Here is a 13,274-nt window from a genome sequence, read left to right on the forward strand (position 1 = left end):
AGAAAGCACAGCCAGCAGACCCCAGAGAATAATTCAGTTCACCCTGACATATTTACCTACTCCTTGATTCAGTTTTCCATATTTGAGGATTTAGTGGGTTTTGGGATACCATGGGACACCCAAGACTTCCACATGGGGCTGGCAGACAGCCCCATGACCTACGGAGAGCCATGGCCTGCTGGAGGCCAAGCAGCTGAAATGACACTATGTGCAGGCAACCAAACAGGCGTGCAGGTCTCTAGTGCCTGGCTGCTGAGCAGCTCACTCCACCCAGGGATGCCTCAGCTGGGATGCTGTTACCCATGATCATGGAATCATAGAATCACAGAATAATTTTGGTTGGAAGAGACCCTTAAGATCATCAAGTCCAAACATAACCTAACTCTAGCACTAAACCATGTCCCTAAGTACCTCATCTACATTTCTTTTAAACACCTTCAGGGATGGTGACTCCACCACTTCCCTGGGCAGCCTGTTCCACCGCTTCACAACCCTTTCTGTGAAGAAATGTTTCCTCACATCCAATCTGATGGGATCTTCTGCACTAGAGCTCCCAGTCCCCTATATTCAGGTTTCAGAATCTCAGACTGAATCCCTCCCTGAAAAACGGACAATTCTGTCTTGTCTTTTACTATCTTGCTGAAGAAGCTGGAGTGGCCTCTGAAGAATTTTATTTGTCCTTTGTGCCTTTGTTTTGGTAACTAATACCCCAGTTCAAGCATTTTTATTTGGGGCACAGTTAAACATGTATTTATATGTTAAACATTTAAATAAATCTTACTGCTTTGAAAGGAGCTTCATTATGATGCTCTCCTACATTAGTACACAAAACAGCAAGGGCTGTTTCAATCATCTCATTCCACTGTTAATAAAATAGCCCATTTTCCAGGGCCACAGAAGGAGAAGAGAAAATAGTCAGGACAGTTTCTCAAGGGCTTAGCAGTACTCCTGGATCCAAAAAGCAGAGAGAAATAGTGCCTGCAGCTCTTATGCAGTTAACTTTGAAGTAAACTTTCCCTGGTGTCACCTCTCACTACTGACCTGCCATCCTTTCCCACAGTTAATTAATCAGATCAGGCTTCATTATCCTGTCCCAATCCCACCTGAAATGTATCTGCCTCTTAATGCATGTGCTACAAAATCAGGGTGCAGAGGAGGAACAGTGAAACATATGGAAGGGACAGGACATCAAGCATAAATGAAAGGATTTTTACGAAAGTGTGATGACTCTGCTAAACTCATTCTTGCTGTAATCTCACTACAAGCCACAAACTGCACAAATGAACTCACCCCAATGCCCAGGGGCCCTAGTAACTGTCTCCTATGGGCCCAGCCCACAGGCTGAGGAAATCAGTGCATCTCCTTCCCGTTACTTCAATGATCTTGATGTGACCTTGGCATCATTTCTTCTGCTTCCTGTCTTGTCTTCTCTATTTTCCCTCTGCTGCAAATTTGCACTGCCTTAAATATGCTGTGAATTATGGCAACCAGCTACAGAAATCTGATCCTTTCAGGAGTCTGTGTTATGTTCTGCCAGATAATCCATCTGTGCAAATCAGCCTGAAAACAGGAATTTAGCCCTGCTGAAATTAAGCTGAGAGAAAACAGAAAGAAAATACCATTTGAAATGTAGATCTGCTACTGATTTTTAAAAAAGATGTGACCACGATCTCAGTTAATCTGTTCCACCTGTGACACTCTCCTATAAACAATGCCATTTTTTCTGGGTTTGCATGCCTTCATAAATTAACTGCAAGTGGACACTATCGAATTTTAGCTACGAATTCTGAAATTCTTTATTCATCTATTGAACCAGCCCTATGTGCCACTTTCTCTTCTTATTTCAAACTTAAGGTGGCTGGACCAGGCTTATACCTGAGTAAAAGACTGTCACTTCTCATGTCCCTCCTATCATGGGGGACATGTCACTGATCCATTCAGCCACAACCAGCTAATTGATATCATCCAGGCAACCAAGAGGCATGATAATGGCTTTGAATTAGTACAGCTGAGGTCTTTGCTATGAAACCAAGACAAAAAGTGCTACCCTTCTTTCCCAAACTCCTGTGTTGAAACACATTTCAATAAATACAACAAAAATAGAAAAAAAAAATAATCTGTTTATATTTAGTGTAATGCATGTAATTCCATACTTCCACAATTCCCATTTACAGACACGCATCTACAGAATGAAAGATGAAGCACTGCTCAGGAAAGGGTACAGTTAAACAGGAACACAGGATGAAGAGAAGCCAAAGTCTTGGAAAAAGACACAAATCACCCAAAGAGTGAATAAAACGGAGGTGAGTGGCCAGGAAAGGTGTGGAAGATGCCCACAACCTGCTCAGAGCACATGAGGCCTCAGCTCATCCCTGCCCATCCTCATCATCCTTAAGAACATACTGGAGAAACATGTCCCAGGGGTGGAGTAGTTACAGTTAATTTTTCCTGCGGTAAAAGGCCAATAGGTGACCTATAAGGAACCATCCAGCCCTGGTTTCTCCAGCTATAATTCTCACCTATGTAGGAAACTGGCACAAGAAAAGGGGCCAGCGTGTCCAATATCACACCTGGGTTCCCATCTAGGAATTAGGAGTATGGCAAGTCTCGTGACATCCACAGCTGAGACACTGCTAGGAAAAAACATCTGGTTAAAAGGATACTGATTCTGTTTCTGTTTAAAACAAATAGCAGTTGGTTTCCTATGATCTTCCATAAACAATTGTTTAAGTGGCTTCTTCAGTAAAGTCATGAAAGTTTTCTTTGGCTGAAAGCTGTTGCAGTTGATTTTAAGTGAAAGCTGTGAGTAGAAAGTAAGCTCCTGTTGCACTGATTTCTAAGTACGCAGCAAGGAGCATCTCCTATGACCAGGCTGAGAGTTTGCAGACTTGAGAACGAAGGTAAGCTGCAGAAATAATCTCCTGGATTTCCTGTTCTGCTGTATCCACGGAAATATTCAGCAATTTCACTGACTTCAATGGTTGAAGTTAACCTAACTAACCAATGTCAGAGCTTTATCTGTATTATATGGGAGTCCAGTAGAGTAGTGTCCCTGTTTTTGAAGGACACGGGATCAGGCCTTCGTGCTCTTCCTGAGTCAGAATCTGCCTAGAAGAGTTAAACTCAGGGTTTATTCTCAGGATGTTGCACATAGCAAATGGACTGCATGCTGGGCATCTGAGATACAAGTCTCATTCTCTTAACAGTGAAGAACTGACCTTTTTCTTGCTCATATAAAAAATATTGAATCATTTATTAAATTACTGTTATTAGGGCTGTCAGCCAGGTACCAGTAAATGACGGAGAATTTTTTTTTTTACCTTTGCATCACATTTCATTGCTGCCATGCAGCATGTGCCCTTGCATACCAACCGCATGAGGAAACGTTGCGTGGTGTAGCAGCGAAGAATTGTTGCTTTGTTTAAGGGACACTGCTCAGTGGGGGAACCAGGATTTTGCACAGTAATTAATGACATTCCTTTGAGTCCTCGGCTTTACCTGATTGGCTTGGGCAGCCACTAAACAGGGTGGTGAGTGTTCTTTTGCTTTATCTCAACAAAAACATAAGTGGGTTTGCTGAAAAGCTTAAATGAAGGGGTAGAGCACCTTTTATCCTCCAAGATGCCCATTTATCTCAGTCCTCTCAACAGGCAGTAATTTTAGAAATGACTAGGTTTCTGATCCCGGTTCCACTATTGATGGGATTGTATCTGCATCGTATCTGCATCCCAAAAGCTGCCAGCTTCAGTCAGCAGGCAGGGATGAAGGGCACAAGACAAGCACCACAGCTAGACTGGTACCAGTACCACTTCTGTTTGCCCTGTATGGCTGTCACTCCTGAGGGTGTTTAATAGTCACATCACCATCATCTCCACTCCAGCCCCTCCAGAAGGCCTCTGTGAAATAAAAATCAAGCACTATACATCAGCCTGTGGACTACAAATGTATATTACCTAGGCTTTGTCAGTAAACAGAAGACATCAACCACTAAATTGTCATTCTGCATCAACTCCTGAGCAGCCAGTGCTTTACAGATTGCCACTCAGTAGGTGATACAATATTGTTTATTATATTTGGTGGGAAATGACACTACATTTTTCACAGTGCTTGAATGTGATTTATCCACAGCAGAAGTACATCGTGAACACTGCAATTGCCATTTCTCACTAATTATGTGGAAAAATCCACCGAGGGAAAAATAAACTCTTGCAATAGCTTCTTAGCTAACAAGAAAACGAAAAGGACATGAAAGGTAAATATACATCTCTAGAAATAAATAGAATATTCTCTCTGTCCGTAAAAAAGCAGAACTACTACCAGCAAATAGTTTTTTGCCCTCAAGGACTTTGAAGAAGAAAAGGGAAGGTTAGATTCACTAGGAAGTGCAGGGTACTGAGTCAGTGCACAGAGCATGACAAATCATGCCCAAGGCATTGCTGCTGAGGCAAAGCTACTGGTATTTAAGGTTGATTGAACAGGACAACAAAGAAGGCTGTGATCAGGTGCTCTGGTTCCTACAATGGGGTATGTGGGTGAAGGCTTTCATGGGGTTGCATTTAGGAGATTACACCAGACAAGTCAATAGCTCTGGTTCAGAAAGGGGATTGAAAACAACATTAATTAAGGTCTTAGCTATGTTATTAACTTTGTGCCCATAATTTCAAGGACAAATTGTTCAGACTGAATTGCCCTTATCTTGCCTACTGTTTTGACAAATTTGGTCTGGATATCACCACAAGTAACAGCCACAGGAGCATTCAAAGGTGTTAAATGCAAGTTCAGCCCCGCTGCTGGAGTTGACCCACCAGGAGAGGGGTTCAGGAAAAGCTACATTTCATAATGGAGAAAAAAAAATATTATTATCCAGTTTTTAGGATACATTAACTTTCCATTTCTCTTCCACAATCTTCATAGCCAAAAAACCTAAAGACATAATAAATGATAGTCCAAATTTCAAAAATTTGATTTTTGATATCTTTAAGGGGAATGTTTTGCAGAAGATGAGTGATTAGCACTGCTTTTATTCATTACTAGAGCTAGCGGCTAAGAAATGCCCTGACAGATTGGCCCCAGTCACCAGTCCCCCCTTTAGGACATTGAACTCTCCTAATTTTATTTGGGGTTTATCTGGATGTTCTTTCAGGTCCAGCTAAGCAGATGCCAGTGGACTCAGAACAAGCCCAGGCATGACACCAACTAACAGCAGGTCTAATTCTAACATAGACAAGGCAAAATATCTGCAACAGGTCGACAGCAGTCATCAGCAGAGACATAGGAAAAAACATCTTTTTTTCTGTGCATCTTAATTACTCTCAGGGAAAAAAAGAAATCCCAAGACTGGGCCAATTTTAAAAGTACTTGCCATAGACAGTCCTGCTAGAGAGTCAAGGAGGAAACATCACGAACACCTTGACACTCCTTAATGCCTCTTGGATTTGCACAGAGCTGCAAAACGGCTCGTTCAACCCTGCTCCTCTGAGCTTGCTCAAATACACTTTGCTGCCTCTTCTTGTCTTTTGTCTCTGCCCTCTGAACCTGCCTAAAAGTTTGAGAGTGGAATCTCCACCCTCACTTGAGGTTGAACTCTCTGGTACCGGCTGCCATGCGGGTACCCTGGCTCCTGCCCATTCCCAGCTCAAAGCCCAGGGCCAGGGGCTGCGTGAGGAGCTTGGTGTTATAGCCTGGGGAATAAATTGGTGTTTTAAAGAAAACAGTACCAATTTGGGGGGTGAAATCTGAGTCATAAATTTCAGCAACTGAATCTGCTAATTCTTTGAGCATCTTTCCCATCGTTCTCCCCACCTCACCTCCCTCATACTGCTGCCCTTCAAAATAAGCACTTCAAAAGGGCTACAAGCAGCCAGTCCCTGACAGGTACAAGGGATGGGCAATCTGCTGCCGAGGGACGCTGATGGGCAGAGCACACATGGCACACAGAGCGCTGGAGCTCAGGGCCGTGATATCTTGCACGACAGGAGAGAGAAGGGCTTCAGATCCCTGTTCCTGCAGCCCAGGCTTCATCCTGAGCCAAGATGCTTCAAACATCTCATTAGTGGCATCTTGCCCTGGCTCCCGTGATTCTCTGCTGGCACATTTGACCTTTAATTTGGACAGGAAACATTCAGCTTGGCCTTCTACCTTGGAAAGGATGCTCACACCTGCCACATATTTTCACTTGAAAGAGAAAGTAATTCCTGGTCTCCTTAATACAGTAGGTAGCTCGGGTGACCCATGGGATGAGCTAGATGGATATTTTGAGAACAGTGATTCTTAACTAAAAGCTCAGCTTGAAGGGCTTTCTACGTTTGTGAGTCTGCAGTTAGTTTGGCATTTATTTAGCTGCTGGTGTGTGAGTTGCTCTGACACTAAACAAGCTCCAGTACATTCAGGTCTTTAAATATTCCTTTCTCAGGCCATGGTACTGCCTTTGGCCTTGAGGGAGCTGGAGCAGGCCTGGCTACGGCATGAATCCAGAATATCCCCCAGCAGAGGACACCTTCCATCACACACCACACCAGGAGCAGGAGGGCCCAGGAAGCTCATGCCAGGGTCACAAAAGGCTTTGAGGGAACATTTTCTGTGAACCAGGCACTGTACTGGGAGGAGAGACAGTACAGAGCAGAGCACAGTCATGAAGCAAACACATTGTCACTTGGCACAATCAAGTGTTGTTCTTTTTAAGCTGACTAAGACCTAATGAGTTATAATAATGAAGCCATAAATGCTCTGGCATATGGCCCATCACAGTTCTGTCTGTGTCTACGTCATCGGGGCAGCCTTCTAGCCAGCATGTTGTATTCTTCAAGTCAGGCTACGTGTTAAAAATACTGCAAAGGAGACCAGAATGACTCCTTGGGTGCAGAAAGAGCTGCTTTGGGGATGGTAGCACACTGCCTGTTTCTTTTAAGAGGGCCTTATAAATACTTTTCCTTATGCCAAACAGGGAAACAAAGAGGAACAACAGATAGGAATAACAAGAGACTCACTCAGTCCTGGCAGCAATTAAAACATTCCCATGCTTTGCAATACAGTAATATGCACCCTTGATGGCACAGTTATTTTTCTCCTGTCATTTACTTTGAGGTAGCTGGCTTATATGCATTTACCTCTCAATGCTTTGTAAGTGTCACCTATGCTGTGCATGCAAGAACATTAAAGCAGGAAAAGAAATTGCAAAGTGTTCCAGTTTGATCAATGGTGTTTAAGTAGTCCTGGTAGCCACATTTTCTGAGCATCTCACTGCCTTTTCTCAATGTACTTATTCTCATAGCACTTCTGTAATACTTTCTAAACCCATGGCACAGGAATAATTAAAACACAGATACTAAGGCAGATTCAACTATCCATTACACCATATCCATACAAGTAAATAACCATGCCAGTGACTCTTATCTGACCAATTGGCACAGTAGAGCTCACATCCATGTAGATACCCTCCATCCACCAAAAGACTGGCCACATCCAAACTGCCTGCAGGGAATAGTCCCAGGCCTGTGCTAAATCAGGCTTTGTCCAACAGAGCATCAGCTGTCCCAGGCCAAAACCAAGTGGGAAGTGTGCTATGAACTCAGCACAAGCAGGGGTGACAGTGCGACAGTCACTCTGAGCAACCTGAGCTGCTATCTGGGAGCAGCCGCTTCCCAGCCAGGGCTGCACACAGGGCCTGGCGCCCGCAGCTCTGCACCACGGCTGCTCAGAGCAGTCCAGGATGCTTCACCCAAAAGCAACACACACCAGAGCTGCGATCAACACCGTCTGACAGGTTCCAGCAGCAGTCTTCTGCAGTGAGTGCAGGTGCAGGATTAACACAAACACGACCCTGGCTGGTCTGCAAGTTACTGCAATAAGCCCGTGATAACTTTTAATTTAATGCAAAACCCATTAGCAGTTGAATTTGAAGCAAACACGGCTCTTCCCATAACCACTAGTGCGTAACCCTGTGATCAGGCATTTTTGTCTTAAATGTTGATGCTGTTACTGAGCGCTTTCTCTGGACAGAAAAAACAGATCAGCATTTCACAAAGCCTGGCACAAAATCACCGAGCGGGCGCGGGGGGGAAATAACCCTCTATCAAAATCCTTTCTGGTGAAACAACATTTGTCAAATAGGGGGAAAAATCTGGCAAGATTTTTCAAGATACCTGTTAGGTACTGCACTTCCTGACAATAGAAAGTAATAAATAGCACAAGCAACAGGTGCAGAACATCACACAGTATGAGTAATTAATGCCACCCTCCTTGATACTACATGGATGTTGAGGTCCAGTGAAAACAAAAAGACATTTAAAACATACCTCATCTGATTGTTACTCACTGACTAAAACAAGTTCACAGATGAATATACAGAAAGTATTTAATTTTATAGTTATATATATGTATAAATATATATATAAAACCTCCCCCAAGCATTAGCTGGAGCTCTTAAAAATACATGAGCACACGTAAGAGATCTTTACTTCCGCACCAGCTGGATTTATTGTAGTTTGCAATAACAGAATTTAATAAAACCTCCCAAAAGGCTCAGTTTCCTATGCATCCCCCACAAGAGAGCAGTGAAATACAAGTGCCATCAAGCCAGGAATGAACAGTGAGAAGCTACACCGTGAAGCCCCTTTCTCAGCTGAATCAGGCAGCTCCAAAGTAAAGATTTTGCAACTGCATCTGCTCAGTCTAAAATGCTATTTCATGTGCAAGGATCAGTGGAGTTGCCAACTGCACAGAACTAATTGTTTAAGGTTTTATCAGCATACATCTTTTATCTTCTAGCACACATCATGGTATCTCAGTGTCAGAAGGCCAGACCTGGGGGGCCACAGGGAAACAGAGGAGTCACCACCAATGCACTATTGCTCCCAGATTCATATCTTCATAACTACTTTCTATAAAGCACCAGTAACCACTTTTTTTTTTCACTTATTTATCAATAAAAACATTCTGTCTCAGAGGGATACCCAATAATATGTTCACATAGAATTTCATTTTCTGTGGCTACTTTTTACAGTTATAAACTGCACTCCAAAACACTCCTGAGAACTTTACAGAGGTTCATCTGAGACCTTCCTTGAAATCTTCCTTGAAGGCTTCTGGAGAAAAATATTGACATAAGTTTAAACTCAAATCAGAATCCATTTCAAGACAAGCAAATTTGAGAGTGAGGCTCATCGAAGAACTGGATTCAGTGAGCAACCCGAGAGCTTTGTAGCTGAATGAAAAAGAAAGAACCTGCCATATTTCTCTGAATTTGACCTTAAACAAAGCAATGACTTTCAAACATCTTCTGCTTTACTGTATGTAGCTTTTTCAATTTTTATTTTTAAAAATGCAGTTATCAAAGTACTAATACTCACTGTGCTGTGATTTTCGAGTAGCTAGAAAGGCCGAGACAAAAATAGACCAGACTTAGTGGTGATCCTGGAGAAGACTGATTCCCTCTCAGACTCCTCGGAGTAGGGAGTTTAGGTTTGCAGGAGTGGGCTGAGGAACAGACTTGAGCAGCCAGACTGACGCCGAGTGTCGGTGGCATGCAATAGAGCAGCAGGGAGACTCTCCGAATCACCAGAGCTTCCCCAAAGTCACGCTGTCATGTTTCACAGCTCACATGTGGTACCACGCTGGCACATCAAAACTGCCGGTGGTACTTAGGCAACTGAGTTTTAAACCAGATCAGATACAGCACTGTCAGCTAGAACGAAGTCATGGTCTTAACCTGGTTAGCGCGTGCTAAAGTGAGTATCTTACAAATTTCTGCCCTATGTGGATGAGAATCAATTGACCCGAAGTCTGCATTTTTACTTGTTGTTTTAAAGTTTAGCCTTCTTCTGAATACATAACTCTGACCCAGCCAAACAATAAATCACATTAAAGAAAGAAACATTCATCTACTCTCAAATAAAAAGGTTAACCCCAGGGTATGGCATCATTTCAATCAAATTTAATTAATTGTCAAACTAAGGACTGATATGGGGAGAGTTGTGATATCTAAGGCAAGGACCTGGCATTTTCCTAACATAGAAGATTGCCACCTGTGTAAAAATAGCAGATTAATCATACTGATTGTGATGCAAATATATATGCAGTAACACTAGCAGATGATCCTGGAAATATAGTAACAGAAAATGAGGCAAGAACAGCAAGTTTCATTCAGGCTTGCTGCAAGCTCTGTTCAGGTAACAGGATACAAATTTAACCTTGTGCAAACCATTACCGGATTATCATCATCCTGCAACCGTAGCCTTCAGCAACACATTTGAAGAGGCACACAGAAAGGCTTGGTTCACACAGCAGTATTCCCAGAGCCAGTCCTGGTACATATTATGCTAATATTTTGGCAAGATGCTTATAAGCTGTTATTAAGACAGCTAAGCCAAGCCAAAGCTGCAAGGTTCTAATCTTAGGTTAGCGATACCTCTTGAAAAAAGAGGTGAGACTAAATTCAGGGTCTGACTGATGTCAGGCAGCTGTCTTTTATATTAAAGTCTCATTGCTACATACTAAAAAGCAGCAAATATGAGAACAAGTGATTCTCTTTTGAGTAATATCTAGATAAGGCAAAGACAGTAGCCTCGTAATTTTTCAGTATTCTTTTCAGTTCTCTCTAACATGACATTAGATTGTCCCAGGAACACCCAGCTCTGTCTGTAACAGAAGCAGCCTGGGGATTTTTTTTTTCCATGGTAGGGAACCGTTCCTCTGCTCAACAAACAGGCACAGTTTGGTTATTTGCCAACCAAAATCCATGTGGAGAGAAACTACCCAAGGATGCAAAACAAACATAAATCTCATGCAGAACACCTGGACACCAGAACCCTGAACACACTCACTACACAGGGCCGTTAGCAGGGGCGAAAACCCACAGATGGACACGATCTAAAATCAAAGCTGTTCAATATTGCCATCAAGCAACTCCTGCCATCCCCAACAATAAGGATCCTATAGCACGATGTGAATCTGGAACAGCCAAGAGCTCACTTTGTCCCATCTGTGCCAGGAAGAAAGTGGCTCTGCACTTATCCCCTCAGCGAACAGCAAGATAGATTTGCCTCCAGTAAGACAAATACATTGAGGATTTTGCAATAAAGCCCTGTCCCAAATCAAACAGGATTTCATTAAAAGCAGAAACACAAGTGCTCTGGTACCAAGCCAGATACACGGCACAGACTCTTCCCACATCCCTACCTCCTGCAGTGTTAGTAATTGTACTGATGTTTTCTTATCAACCTGTGTCTCTCCCTAGGTCACAGTATGGATGTTCCTGGTATATGGTGGAACCTCCACCACTAGCTGCTGAGCTCTCTCATGTTTGGTCAATAAACAATTTATTGATCTCCATAACCCTTTGAAGCTGAGGATACGCCTGTTCGCCAGAGCATGGTGTGGCTCACATCTAAGGTGTATATCTCCTGGGGCCCTTGGCGCAGTGCGCAGCATGGACTCTTAGCACTTCCCAGAATAGTACTCTTAACAAGTGTTCATTTTCGTTTGAACAGTTGCCGCAAGCAGTGAGGCAGACAAACCTCCCCCATGCTGTGCATGTTTATGTATAAATGTAAATCTTCCTTACCTTTCATCTGTGAAAGCTGAAACATCACCAAATGTCCTCGATGACTGAAAACCCACATGCTGCTGCTGACAGAGAAGCAGCTTTCCATCCAGCATAATGTACATTTCTCCAGACTAAATTCATTTTGGATTGTAATAGAAAACTGCACTGTTATTTTTACTTGAACCAGGATGGCGATCACAATACATTGTATTTAATGTGTTGTACAGTGAAACACAGGAATGCTTTTGAGGTCTTCACGATATTTAAAAGATTAATCATCCCTTTTAGGGTAGGTCTAGCATGGGGCAAGTATATTTGGATTAGGAAAGCATTTCTGAGCTGTCTTTTTATCTCTGCCTAAGACTCTGCCCTTTCATAATGTGTTTTGCATAAGTAATTTTGGGAAATTGCACACATGGCAATCAAACCAGTGAATTTTGCAATAGGACATATTAAAACATCAAATCGGAAATCATTATGCCTCTTTAATGTGTCAATATTTTCACATTGTCACTTTTAAATAGATGGTGAGATTTCACTTCACAACAGTGTGTCTAAACAATACCAAATCTTCTGTTGACACAGAATCAACCCTACTTAGTGTCAGCTCTGCCTTAGCTTCAGTAGTCTACAACGCTCAAGCAAATTCAGACCAGCTACAGATAGAATACAAAGTAAAAGCAATAGCAGTAACTAAAATTAACCTGACATTTGAGGTTAGAAACAAAAAGAGAACCAGTGCCTGGGCCTTTTCCACATCCCACCTCTCAAATGCCATGCTGTGAGCCATCGTTTCCATGTGTTCTTAACATTTCTTCTCGTGGTACTCCTAGAAAGAAGCCGTCCTTACACAGAGATCACCTACAACATGGTTAACTCTAAATTTTGAAAAGCACTAGTGACATACTTAGGAATTGTTACTAAGCATTACTTTGAAGAAGTCAAAATCAGGGAGACTGACTAAAAATTACTTCATTGATCATGAAAAGTGCACTGTACAATTTACTGTGTGCATCCTTGTGTCAGCACAGGCTTGCCACAAGACTGAAGAGCTTTCCCTCGTCTCACTGAACTCTGGGGAAGAGACAGACAGGAAACAATTTTCTCACCTTGGGAAAATTTTCAACAACTGAAAAAAATTCTCAGCAACAAATTGGGACAAGTACTCGTGTCAGTTAAAGAAAACATAGAAAATTACTTGGTTTTAAAAAGATATTTCAATTCAGTTTTGATGATTTTGTTTTTTTCACCATAGAGTTTCAGTAGGAAAGTTACTTTCAAATGAGAAAAAGATGAATTGTCTATGTAGGATCTCCAGATATCTCATTTCTTATCTCCAAAGCCAGTGGTTGTTCAGATCACATGCCTCTGACTGTGGCATCTATCTTCTCTTGTTCTAAGTGAGGTGCTATGGAGGGGACAGACATCCTCTTTTCATTCTGTGCTTGTACAACACCTAGAACAAGTTCTCAGTCTCTTACTGTAAGCATTTAAGTGTAACAGTAATACAAGCTATAAATAATAATTGAATAACTAGAAGCAGCAGGCTGTCCTGTACGTCAGCAAGTCCTGAACAACATAAAGTTTATATATATATAAAACAAAATCAAGGTATGATCAAAGTGGTACAGATTTACTACTACAGATTTACTACTATTATTTGCAGACACTCATGCATTCTCCCACAGTCCTAATGTCAGTCTAGTTGTTGATATTTCCTTTGTATTACCTT

This window comes from Columba livia, chromosome 1, assembly GCF_036013475.1.
Source record: "Columba livia isolate bColLiv1 breed racing homer chromosome 1, bColLiv1.pat.W.v2, whole genome shotgun sequence".
NCBI classification, from domain to species: Eukaryota; Metazoa; Chordata; class Aves; order Columbiformes; family Columbidae; genus Columba; species Columba livia.